This window comes from Diabrotica virgifera, chromosome 2 (assembly GCF_917563875.1).
Source record: "Diabrotica virgifera virgifera chromosome 2, PGI_DIABVI_V3a".
Lineage (NCBI taxonomy): Eukaryota > Metazoa > Arthropoda > Insecta > Coleoptera > Chrysomelidae > Diabrotica > Diabrotica virgifera.
Window position 1 is genome coordinate 144,373,044 of NC_065444.1, and position 13,087 is coordinate 144,386,130.

The following is a 13,087-nucleotide window of genomic DNA, read 5'->3' on the forward strand; positions in this document are numbered from 1 at the left end:
GACAGTTTTTTTGTTGACATTGACAGCTGACAATGGCATTTTCTTCTTTTTTTGTTGATATTGACAGCTGACATTGACAGTTTTTTTGTTGACATTGACAGCTGACAACTGGTAATGGCAGTTTTTTCGTTTTTTTGTTGACATTGACAGCTGACAAATGGTAATGACAATTTCTTCTTTTTTTTTGTTGACATTGGCAGCTGACAGTGACATTTTCTTCTTTTTTTTTGTTGACACTGACAGCTGACAATGAGTTTTTTTTGTTGACATTGACAGCTGACAATGACATTTTCTTCTTTTTTGTTTACATTGACAGCTGACAAATGGTAATGGCAGTTTCTTCGTTCTTTGTTGACATTGACAGCTGACAAATGGTAATGACAGTTTCTTCTTTTTTTGTTGTCTTTAATAGCCGACAGTGACATTTTCTTCTTTTTTTGTTGACATTGACAGCTGACAATGAGTCTTTTTTTGTTGATATTGACAGCTGACAATGACATTTTCTTTTTTTTTTGTTGACACTGACAGCTGACAATGACAGTTTTTTTGTTGACATTGACAGCTGACAATGACATTTTCTTCTTTTTTTGTTGACATTGGCAGCTGACAAATGGTAATGGCAGTTTACAATTAATAAACGGGCAGACTGCAATTGCGCGCAGCGGTCAGAAAGGAGGAAGACCTAACCCTTCGGTCCAAACCTAACTTACGGGTAATAGAGTGAGAGAACCGCAGGAGGTATTTGACCGCTGCGCGCAATCACAACCCACCTTAATAAACAAAACATAGTTTAATTTGTATCTCTCCATTGACCTCACCGTACATAAACGGCGACATCTTTCTTTGCACAAACTGTTTTTTAATTAATCAAACACTTTGCAAATGTTGGATTAATTCTAAATCGCTTTTTTGTGTGATATTATTAATATCAAAATAAGAAGTTACATCCATTTTTCGATACTAAACGTGAATGACAACTAATCTTGTTTTGACAAATTTTCAAATTCCAAAGATATTTTGATTTATTTTAATTACATCAATATTTGAAACAGAAAACCCTACGAAAAAAATTGGCAACCTAGCACAGTCGTTGTCGAATGTCGATCTAAATGTCATAAACATTTTGTGATTTTGTGTTGTGAACTTGATTACTTGATTGCAAAAATGTTGACAGAGAGAATTTAAAATTTTGTTGGATTATAAAGAGTTATCGAAACCACTCGAAACGCAGCTTTAAGAAATCTTTTATTTTGACAAATGACATTAAATAATTTTGAAAATGTAAAAAGGGTTTTGTTTTTGGTTTTGACAGGAGGAGGTGAAAAATTAGAAAAGTCTTAAATCATCGCGTTAAAATTGTTATAAATTAAGTAATTATACTGTAGATATAGTTAGTTAGTGTTTGAACATTAATTTAGTAGTTAAGTTAAAAGTTAAAACGGGTTAATACGTTAGTAGTGAATAAGAAATACTAAGGACTTTTCTGTAAGTTTTGCCTTTATATAATCATAGTAGCAGTAGTATAGTAGAGTAGAGGCTGGCTTAGGAGATGGACACAAACTCTCCCGGCCCCCCTGACAAAGGGGGCGGGATCTATGCTTTGCTTTCATTGAACTCGCAAAATTTTTTAAATTCCATACACATGCTAGCCCCGAGACATAAAAATAACATTAATTTAATAGAAAAAGAACTCTGTGCTTTAAAAAATAAATTCCAAAACGATCAGATCATGTTAACAGAAGTTAATAACTTATCATCTAGGATTGAAAATATTAGTAGAAGAAAAGTTGAATACAAGGACACTGACTTCGGCCCATTCCTTATTATGATAGAGAGTGACAAGGGAAAAGCAGGAAATATCCATCCTATGGATATTGGGAAAGTATTTCATACAATGGGTACGACTGGAATTAAAGAAATTAGTAGAAAAGGCATGAATAGAATTGGAGTAATTTTTAACACCTCCAAACAGGCAAATATGGTACTAAATAGCACAGAAATCCTTGAGAAAGGATTTCTTGCTTATATACCTCAAAAAATGCTAACATCAAGGGGTATTATTAGAGATGTAAGTATAAATATTTCAATGGAAAACATAGTTAACGACAGTAAATTACAAAAAAACGTGAAAATTATATCGGCAAGAAGACTTAACAGAAGAGTTTTAGATAGCAATGGGACCGTTACATACATTCCAACAGGAACTGTACAACTACTCTTTGACGTAAGAACTCCCCCTAAAGAAATAATCATATATTCAAACTTGGTAACAGTAGATCCATACATCCCTCCTGTACAGCAATGCTTCAAATGCCTAAGATTTGGGCACTCACAAAGACAGTGCAGGGGAAAAGCAAGATGCCCGAAATGTTCCGATGAACATACAGTACAAAGCTGCACAGTTTCTGTACCAAAATGCCTATACTGCGATCTTGATCACCTTGCCACAAATAAAATTTGCAAAGAATTCGAAAGGCAAAAAAAGATAAATGAAGTAATGGTCTTCCAAGATCTCACCTTTTTTGAAGCTGCCAAGCTGTTTCCCCCAATTAAGGAAAAACCAGAGAATTCGAGAATGTTTCAGAGGAGAAGTAGGGATTTTCCTTCTTTACTATCCAGCTCACCCAGAGCATTTACTCAAGCACTTCAAAAATCCCCATCCTCCACTCCCCATTTCCAGAGTCAAAGTCATGTGGTCCCAGTTAAAAGGAAAAATAAAGTAATTCTTAAAGACATTAGTTATGACAAAGAGGCGCATAAAGCTTTATTAAATGAGGATCTAAGCAGAAATTTACCTAGATTACCGATTTTAAACAAATTAAATGATTCACAAAAGTATACGGGATCACAAGTCCCAAGTTTTGCACTCTCATTAACAAGCAATCGTGTACATTCTCAGGATAGTGTATTTTCAAAAAACGTTGATTTAACCTCTGATAATAATATGGATTTTGCAGGTTTTGATGAGTCACATAATACATCTAATTTTAGTAAAAGTAGTGTTGACTGCATTTTCATTTATTTCTTACAGATAATATAATATATTATTTTTTATATTAAAAAGAAAAGATAATAATAATAGTAATAAATTATATATATAGTTATGATATTTAATATTTTGCATTGGAATATTAATGGTTTCTTTAACAATAAGCAAGATCTAATGGTGTTTCTTAACGAATATGATGTTAATATCATTCTTCTAAATGAAACACATCTGAAATTTTCACAGCACTTGCATATTCCCAATTTTTACTGCTATAGGGATGATAGGATTGATGGATGGGGTGGAATAGCTGTACTTATTCATCAGTCTCTGGCAGCTGATAGGATAGACATTTCACATATTCACTTGCCTGAAAAATGGCAGGCTATCATTATCAAATTTGAAAAATTTTTTATTATAGGATCGTATAAGACACCAGATGTTCGTTTTCGTAAGGAGATCTTTAGAGAATTGGTTCAAATGTGTGATAAACCGTTTTTCTTCATAGGTGACTTGAATTGCCAACATTCTTTATGGGGTTCATCATCTAACAATCCGAACGGCAATCGTCTTGCAGATCTTTTGGAGGAGGATAACTTGTGTTTTCTCAATACGGGTGAGGCGACAAGAATCTCACCGCCTGACTCAAACAGTGTCCCTGACGTAGCTATAGCATCTCCAGGTTTGGCTGTGGACTGCCTCTGGGAAGTTTTTCCAGAGATAGGAGCAAGTGATCACTTTCCTTTTGTAGTGTGTTACGGGCAGGATAGAAATAGTCCCCAAGGAAATGACCATCTTCAAGATCGCAGTATCTTTAATGTGAAAAAAGCCAATTGGGAACAATTCAACCAATATATTGAGTCTAACATTAACAACATCCCTAATGAGTCTTACACAGATTTTCAAAACCTAATATTAGACGCAGCAAACAGGTTCATCCCTAAGAAAAAGCGTGTTAGATTCCATAAACCACAATTACCTTGGTGGGATGAAGAGTGTTCAGTTTTAATTAAATCAAAGAGGGAGGCAGTCAAGAAGTTCAAACAGGTACCTTCTTTAGAAAACTTCATTAATTTTAAAAAAATTAGGGCACATTGTAAAAAAGAACTTAAATCCAAAAAGAAAAAATCATTTGTTGTGTTTTGTTCCACAATTTCACCTGATACTCCAATATCAGTAATGTGGAGAAAAGTGAGAAGTTTCCATAAGGCTTTCACTAAAGCCTCAGTTAGAACTCCTAGTAATTCATCGTTAGGGGAGGAAATGCTTTGTTCATTGACTCCACCTGTATTTGAGGACATTGCGTCTCACCCAGTGAAATCTAATACTATCGAGTGTGAACTCTTCACTTTAAACGAACTTTCATTGGTTTTGGTTGAACGAAAGGATACTGTGCCGGGCCAGGATGGTATAACATTTTCTATGTTGCAACATCTTCCAGAGTCAGCAATCAAGTTCCTGTTAAAATTTTTCAATTTATGTTTAAAGGAGGGAATGCATATTCCCACTCAATGGAAATCACAAACAGTGTGTTTAATTCCCAAACCCAATAAAAATATAAATTGTCTTTCGGGCTGGAGACCAATCGTTTTATCATCGTGTGTTAGTAAACTTTTAGAGAACATGATAAAAATAAGGTTAGATTGGTATGTAGAACATTTTATGATCCTATCGCCTTTCCAGACTGGCTTTCGTAAAGGTAGAGGGGTGTCTGAAAACTTAATTCATCTGGTCAATGAAATCTCAATGAATATCTCAAAAAGGAAACCAGCAGCTGCTGTTATGTTAGACATTCCTTTTGCATATGATAAAGTGTCAATCATCCAATTATTGGACGCTTTGGGAGATCTCAACTTGCCATTGTTCCTTATTGAATTGGTTAAACATTTATTGACTAATCGTTTGGTGTCTGTTCGTGATCCCATTTCCTTAAATCTGCTAGGACCAAGAACTACCAATGTGGGCCTTCCTCAGGGTTCCCCTTTGAGTCCAGTACTATTTAATATTGTCATCAACATAATCTCATTTTGTGTGCCAGAGGATGTTCTAATTACTCAGTATGCAGACGATGTTGCCCTCTATTGCTCCGGTAACAGCTGGGTGGATGTTGTGGAAAAATTAAATGGTGCAGTAGAAAGTATTTCTAATAAACTTCATGATATGGGAATGTGTCTGTCATCTAGCAAAAGTCAAGCAATTTTTTTTGATAGAAATAGGAATAATATTCCGAATTCACTAATATCAGTGAATAACACACGTTTAGATTGGAAACAAGAAGTTTCTCATTTGGGAGTTATTCTAGATAGTTCCCTTTCTTGGAGAAGTCAAATTGAAAAGATGGCATTGAGGGCTTCCAGTGGAGTCAATATTATTCGTTGTTTGTGTCGAACTTGGTGGGGAGCACATCCTGCAACTTTACTCACTCTATATAAGGCATACATTAGATCACATCTTGACTATGGATCTATTTTTCTGGGAGGTTGTGCACGTTCTCTACTTGCAAAATTGGATAAGGTTCAGTATAGAGCTCTTAGAGTGGTAGGGGGATTTATGAGGTCTTCTCCAGTTCATATAATTTTGTCAGAGTGTGGAGAAACACCGTTAGATCTTAGAAGAATATGGCTAGCATCTAAATTCATTTTAAAAGTAGTAGCCTATGACAACCCAATATATGCCTCAATTGAGCAATTTCACAATGTTTTTATGGGTTACTTTAGTTTTTGGAGAAGAAAATATTTCCCACCAATACTGGCTGCTTTCCAGAATACTTTACATGAAATTCATGAGGTAGCACATAGCTCCTTATTTCCTTGTCTCTCCTTTCCACTTAATATTCAGATTTCTCCTATGGCTTATGAAACTGTCAATATGGGCAAAGAGGCAAATAACCAAACCAAGTTTATGGAATGGTACCTCAATAACTGGTCAGAATATAAACTTATTTTCACAGATGGATCCAAAGATAAACAAGGTAATGTAGGTATTGGGATATACCTTAACGAGAGAACACAGTTAACAGCAAGATTACCATCCGCTAATTCAATTTGCTCAGCAGAAGTATTTGCCATTAAAAAAGCATTAGAGTTAATCCAACAGAATAATTTTACAAAGTGCCTCATCTGTAGTGATTCTAAAAGTGCTCTAGAAAAAATCACAAGACCAAGCTACAAGGCGGCAATAGACTCACAAACTCTCCAACTAAAACAAAAACTATGTGAATTTGATGAACAACAAAGAGAAATTAAATTTGCATGGATTCCAAGTCACACTGGAATTATTGGGAATGATAGAGCTGACCATCTTGCGAATCTTGGAAGAAAGCTGCCTATTAGTGAAGAACCAAAGGCCCACTTTAAAGATTTTCAAATTAAATATAAAGAAAATCTATGGATTGGTTGGGAAAATCGTTTCCAACAAATAGGACAGGCAAAAGGAATTACTTATTGCTCACAAGTTACAGTTCCATATAAAAAGGCATGGTTTACAAAATTTCCCAACCTGGGGAGAGGTATAATCACACAAATGTGTCGTATGAGAAGTGGACATTGTAGTGTTCCTGTACATTTATTTAGATTGAAGGTAGTGAATTCAAACCAGTGTTTATGTGGCAGTGTAGGAACTTTACAACATGTTTTATTGGAATGTACTAGGTTCCAAAGAGAGTCCCAGTTGCTTAGAAGGGAACTAGAACGTGATCCGACATTAAGTGATGTGTTGTTTAAAAATTTAAACTCAAAGACATTAATCGCAGTGCAAAAGTTTTTAACATCAACAATGACTCGTGTGTAGCTTGCTTAAAACTTTAGACTTTATGCTTGCTTGCAATGCATGTGCTTTGTGCTTAGTGCGGTTTTGCGTGGTAGTACTAGACCATTAATAGTAGAACTTTAGTTATGGAACTTATAAACAATTACAAAGTTTTTTTTTTAGCTCTTAATTATTTCAGATTCAGGAGCTATGAGCTTAAGCCCAGATGTACCTCAGGTACGGCTCTTGAATATTCAAGTCTATATTCACGGATCCTGGCCGGATAGCCCTAGTAGCTAAGGCCATTCAAATGAAGAGAAGAAGAAGAAAATGTAAAAAAAACGTAAATAACCTATAAAATTATATTTGTTACTTTGTTACCTCCTTTAATAAGATCTTATAAATAAAAGATAAAAATTAAAATAAGATCGTTGAATTTAATTATTTTGTCATTTAAAGAACAACTGAACCCATAATACTCATTGTACAACATGGAAGTGAAAAAATTAGAGATACTATATTAGGAGTTGTTAAATACTTTTGCATATATATGAAATGGAGAATTTATGAACAATGTATTTGCTAGGGTATATCCAGTGCTCAACCACCTAATGACACCATTGCAAAATCTTCAGACAGCAGTTGAAGTGCTGTATAACTATTAATCACAAATTGCTTCAAGAATTATTGTTATTGAAAGAACATCTGGTATTTTGAAGAGAAGATTTTAAATATTAATATGTGAAATAAGATGCAAGTTACCTTTCATTCAAAGAATAATACGAGCTTCTTCAGTTTTACATGTACTAACAAATATGAAGGTGCTGCGATTTAATCGAACAAGCTGTGGCAGTACATTTTCAACCAGGAGCAAATCTAGTGCAACTGCAACTAAATTTTGTGTGTGTTTGTTTGTGTTAAAATTATTCTCAATTTAAGGCAAGTTTAAATGGTTAATGTTGATAATTTTATTTTTATTGGACTGCAGTTTGCTAATAAGTTAAAAGTAAATAGGTATAGTAATATAGTATACAGGGTGAGTTTTTAGTGCGGGATCGGTCGATAATTCCATTATGTTATAGAATATCAAAAAAAGTTATTTAGAAAAAATGTAGGCAATGATATTCTCCACGCTTGGAAAATATGTCCATTTCTACAGGGTGATCAATAACAGCGTGACATATCAAACATATAATTTTTTAAATGGGACACCCTATATATTTTTTTATATTTATATTCCCCTCATAATTCTTGTTCATATAATATATGGTTTTGCATTACTATACAGAGTATTTAACAAGTTATGACAATTTTTATTTCGAAATCCCTATAAGATTAACACCCTGTATATAAAGAACTAATTCATAGGCCATAATTTGTTTTATGTAGTAAGATAAACAATATACTGTAGTTTTTAAATTAAAGTCCAATTGAAATATTGACGAATGTTTGTATACAGGGTGAACTACAAAACCCAATTACGATTTTCTCTATTTTTTCAAATGGATCAGCCTATATTTTATTTTTCAAAAATATCGTATTTATTATATTCTTTCATTTTTATATAGCGTTCCCTATACCTAAACTTATTACTTTCGGAGATATTTTTAGTTTTCTTCAACTTTCGGGAATACATTCAATTTTTCTAGTAGAAATAAGTTGGTCTTGAATGATAATTAAACAAAATTATTTTTATTCAATAAATAACTAACACAAAATATAAACTACAGCAATATGCAATGAATGTATCAATAAATGTGATATTAAGGAATTATCATATTTCCCTATATACAAGAATCATACAATTCCTACAAAAAAAATATAGGTATCTTGTGTATAATAAAATTACAAGATTATTTTTATTTCAAAACAACTCACGCAAAACATAAATCAAAACAATATACAACTAATTTAATAGTTTTTAGATTATTATATCAACAGCATTCTAAGCCAAGAAGTTTTTAGTAACACATTCCTAATTGCAGATTGTGACCCGCAGTTATTAATAATATAATTTTCATATTAAATTTCATTAATATGCATAAAGAAATCCCTACTTTGATAACACTCAAACTAGATGATCTATAAATGTTTAAGGTGATATAGTTAGAGATTATGTGATTGGTCCACATTTTTTGACGGTTGAGGTTTTTATACGACGGTGCTCCAGTTCTTCCAAAATTGATTTTTTTCAAGTGGGGCTATATAAAAAACCTTGTATACCAGAAGCATCCAACAACGCTTGATGATATGAAAAATAGAATAAAAGAAGCTTTTAATAATATTGACTTACAAAGAAATGTGGCTCGGTCATTTGCATATCGGTTACAAAATTGCATAGACGTCGAAAGTGGTCATTTTCAACATTTACTTTCGACTTATATCCTTAACATCACATTAATTGATACATTCATTAAATTTTGTTATGGTTTATTATTTTTTTGTTAGTTATTTATTGAATGAAAATATTTGTTATATTATTACATAATACTTATTTGTTAAGTTATTTATATTTATAAGAATTGAATGTATTCCCGGCAAATGAAGAAAACTAAAAATATCTCAGAAACTAATAAGTTTAGGTATAGGAGATGCTATATAAAAATGAAAGAGTATATTAAATACAATCATGTTGAAAAATAAAATATAGGGCGATCCATTTAAAAAAATACAGAAAATCGTAATTTGGTTTTGTAGTTCACCCTGTATACAAATATTCGTCAATGATGTGAATTGGACTTAATTTAAAAACTACAGTATATTGTTTATCTTATTACATAAAAGAAATTATTGTCTACGAATTACTTCTTTATATACAGGGTGATAATCTCATAGTGATTTCGAAATAAAAATGGTCATAACTTGTTAAATACTCTGTATAGTAATGCAAAACCATATATTATATGAACAAGAATTATGAGGGGAATATAAATATGAAAAAATATATAGGGTGTCCCATTTAAAAAATTATATGTTTGATATACCACGCAGTTACTGATCACCCTGTAGAAATGGACATATTTTCCAAGCGTGGAAAATATCATTGTCTACATTTTTTTTAAATAACTTTTCTCGATATTTTATACCATAATGGAGTTATCGACTGATCCCGCACTAAAAACTCACCCTGTATATAGTTTAATATTGGTGTCTGATTTTAAGTATTTTAATATTAGCAGTTTTTTAATAAATTTATAAATACATATTGGTGTTTGATTTTATGTATCCGTTAAAATATGTTATCACTTTCCGTTAAAAGGACTTCCACAACTAGCAAAAATATATGAACAAACAAATTGTTTTAACAGGTTTTGTAGAACCGTTGATACACAGATGCGTTGCAGAGCACATATAGGAAATTAAACAGAATATGGATGAGTGGAATGCCCTATACAAAGCTCAAATGCCACAAAAGCGACTAAAATCCAGGAAAAGCTTCCTTGGAACAGTGCAGGATGAGTATTTTCCTCTTCCCTAGGTCCAATGGACCGGCCAATCTCTAGACCTAGACTTTAAAACAAAGGAAACTATGAATAGGATAAGAACAGGGGTCGCTCCAGTAAAATCAAACATTCTAAAATGGGGGAAAATAGACCAAGATGATGTGAACTGTGACTGGAGAAATACAGAATATGGAACATTGTCTTACATGCAGCAACTATCCTTGTACCCTCGAAGATTTGTGGCTCGGCAACAAAGATGGAACAGACATAGCCCAAACCCAAAACTGGGCTGAAATTCTATGTCCGGACACGATAAAGTAAAGTAAGTGTTGTAAAGGACAAAAATAATAGAGGAATTAGCTTTATAGTGGATGAATTATTTGACAGTATATTTAAATAAACAAAAGCTGATGGCACGAAAATGAAAGTGTAATATTTTTGGTTCAAAACGTTATAGATTCTAATACATAAAGAATTAAAATTTCAAAAATAAATACTTAAACCGCTTAAACCTTTGATTTATTGTATGAACCCGTTTATATTTTAATACCATTTATGTTATATATCTGTTGAATTGAACTCAACCTTTGAATGCAGAATGTTAACTGTTAACAAATCCTAAACTTTTCCACAATGTCTCAAGTACCATGTATGATGATATATTTGTGCATTCAAATTACCTAATTGAAATTAGGTAGGTATATCTTATATTATATCTGTACTAAAAATATTTATTTCTATACAAAAATGTCTGGAGTTTAAATGAGTTGTAAAGAAATTCTATGTCTGATTATTGTAATTACACTTGCGATCATAAAAAGCGGGTCACTCGATGAATTATTCAAGTTAGATGTCTCGAATTTTCTAAACCTGTTGTCCGATTTGAGTGATTTTTTTAGTATGTTATAGCCTTATTCTTTAACAATATCGCCATAATAATATTGTTGCTAGACAGATAAATTGTCATTGTATATCGGGTGTAACAATCATACTGTGTTTATTCCTCAAAGTTCGAAACACCCCGTGGAATGTTTTAGCATAAATAAAATATTGATATTAAAACTCGATTGTAGCCTTAGGCTTTTTTAACATTTTCTTTTTTGATTTATTTGTTTATGTTGGATAATAAAAAAGTTAGGCACCTTAACAATTAACCATGTTCTTCATCAATACAGGGTGTTTCTAAATTTTTTTTTTTTTTTTTTTTAACATCCCATTTATTTACAATCTGTAATAATGATTACAATAAGTAAATTGTTTAACAATTAAAAGAGACTTGAAGGAGACTGTCCAGTGACAATAACCTATAAAATCATAATTTTAGTACTTAACAAAATTATTGGTGACTAATAAATAAAACCCTATAAATAAAACTCTATGTGTTTCTAAATAAGTGCGACAAACTTTAAGGGGCAATTCTGCATGAAAAAATAATGACCGTTTGCTTTATAAACGTATGACCGCAAATTCTTCGGTTTCGAGATACGGGATGTTGAATTTTTTCTTACAAACTGACGATTTATTTATTGCTCTAAAACCGGTTGAGATATGCAAATGAAATTTGGTAGATGTTAAGAGGTAGTTATGGCGCATTTTTTAACATACAATTAAGAATTTTATATTCACTATTGGCGTGCATACGGGATGTATCTAAAATGTTTATACCCGTCCGCACGACAATGGTGAATATAGAATTATTAATTGTATGTCAAAAAATCCACAATAACTGCCTCTTAAAACCTACCAAATTTCATTTGCATATATCTATTGGTTTTAGAGCAATAAATAAATCGTCAGTTTGTAAGAAAAATTTCAACATCCCGTATCTCGGAAACGAAGAATTTGCGGACATATGTTTATAAAGCAAACTGTCATTATTTTTTCGTACAGAATTACCCCTTAAAGTTTGTCGCACTTATTTAGAAACACCCTGTATTGATGAATAACATGGTTAATTGTTAAGGTGCCTAACTTTTTTATTATCCAACATAAACAAATAAATCAAAAAAGAAAATGTTAAGAAAGCCTAAGGCTACAATCGAGTTTTAATATCAATATTTTATTTATGCTAAAACATTCCACGGGGTGTTTCGAACTTTGAGGAATAAACACAGTATGATTGTTACACCCGGTATACAATGACAATTTACCGGTCTAGCAACAATATTATTATAGCGAGATTGCTAAAGAATAAGGCTATACGCTGTGAGCTCGTACGTAGAAGGGATATTTACAAATTCGCGAGCGCCAGTAGTGACAAGTCTGTAAACGATTACTGGAAATTTGACATAAATGTCAAAGTGATTAATTTAAAATTAAAATTAAAAACATTAATTATAAAAAGTATTAGTTTGTCAAAGCTGTGTTATACATTTTTACCTTAAATATACAATACGTTTTAAATACTGAATTTAAGTTTTCTTAATGTTCCGTAATATCTAATTATAAATTAATATATTAATCTTCCCAAACAGCACAGTACGTTTTGAGTACGTACAATTTTGGTACTGTACGTACATGATGTAAAATGTACGTTTTAAGTACGTACACTGGGGTACATACCAGTACGTACAGAAGAGTACGTACTAAGTACGTACTATTACGTCCAAGTATGTACCATGACAAAGAAGAGCTAAGGCATATTCATAGATATATAATACTCTAGATTGCGCCTTACGATCTTAAAATGGGTGACGGTTGCGACAGAGATAAATGAGCCTATTTGGTCGGTAGTCTCTTTCTAATTTAAGGGGAGTATCGACGACGTCACTATCCTACTCTGTCGTCGAGTATTTTAGATGGTTTGACAGTTCGAGCGGATGGCGACGAGAACTGGTCGTTTGTCTTCGGACGTGGATAATCCTGGTTCGAATCCCGTACCAATCTTTACTTTTTTTATTTTTTATTTAAT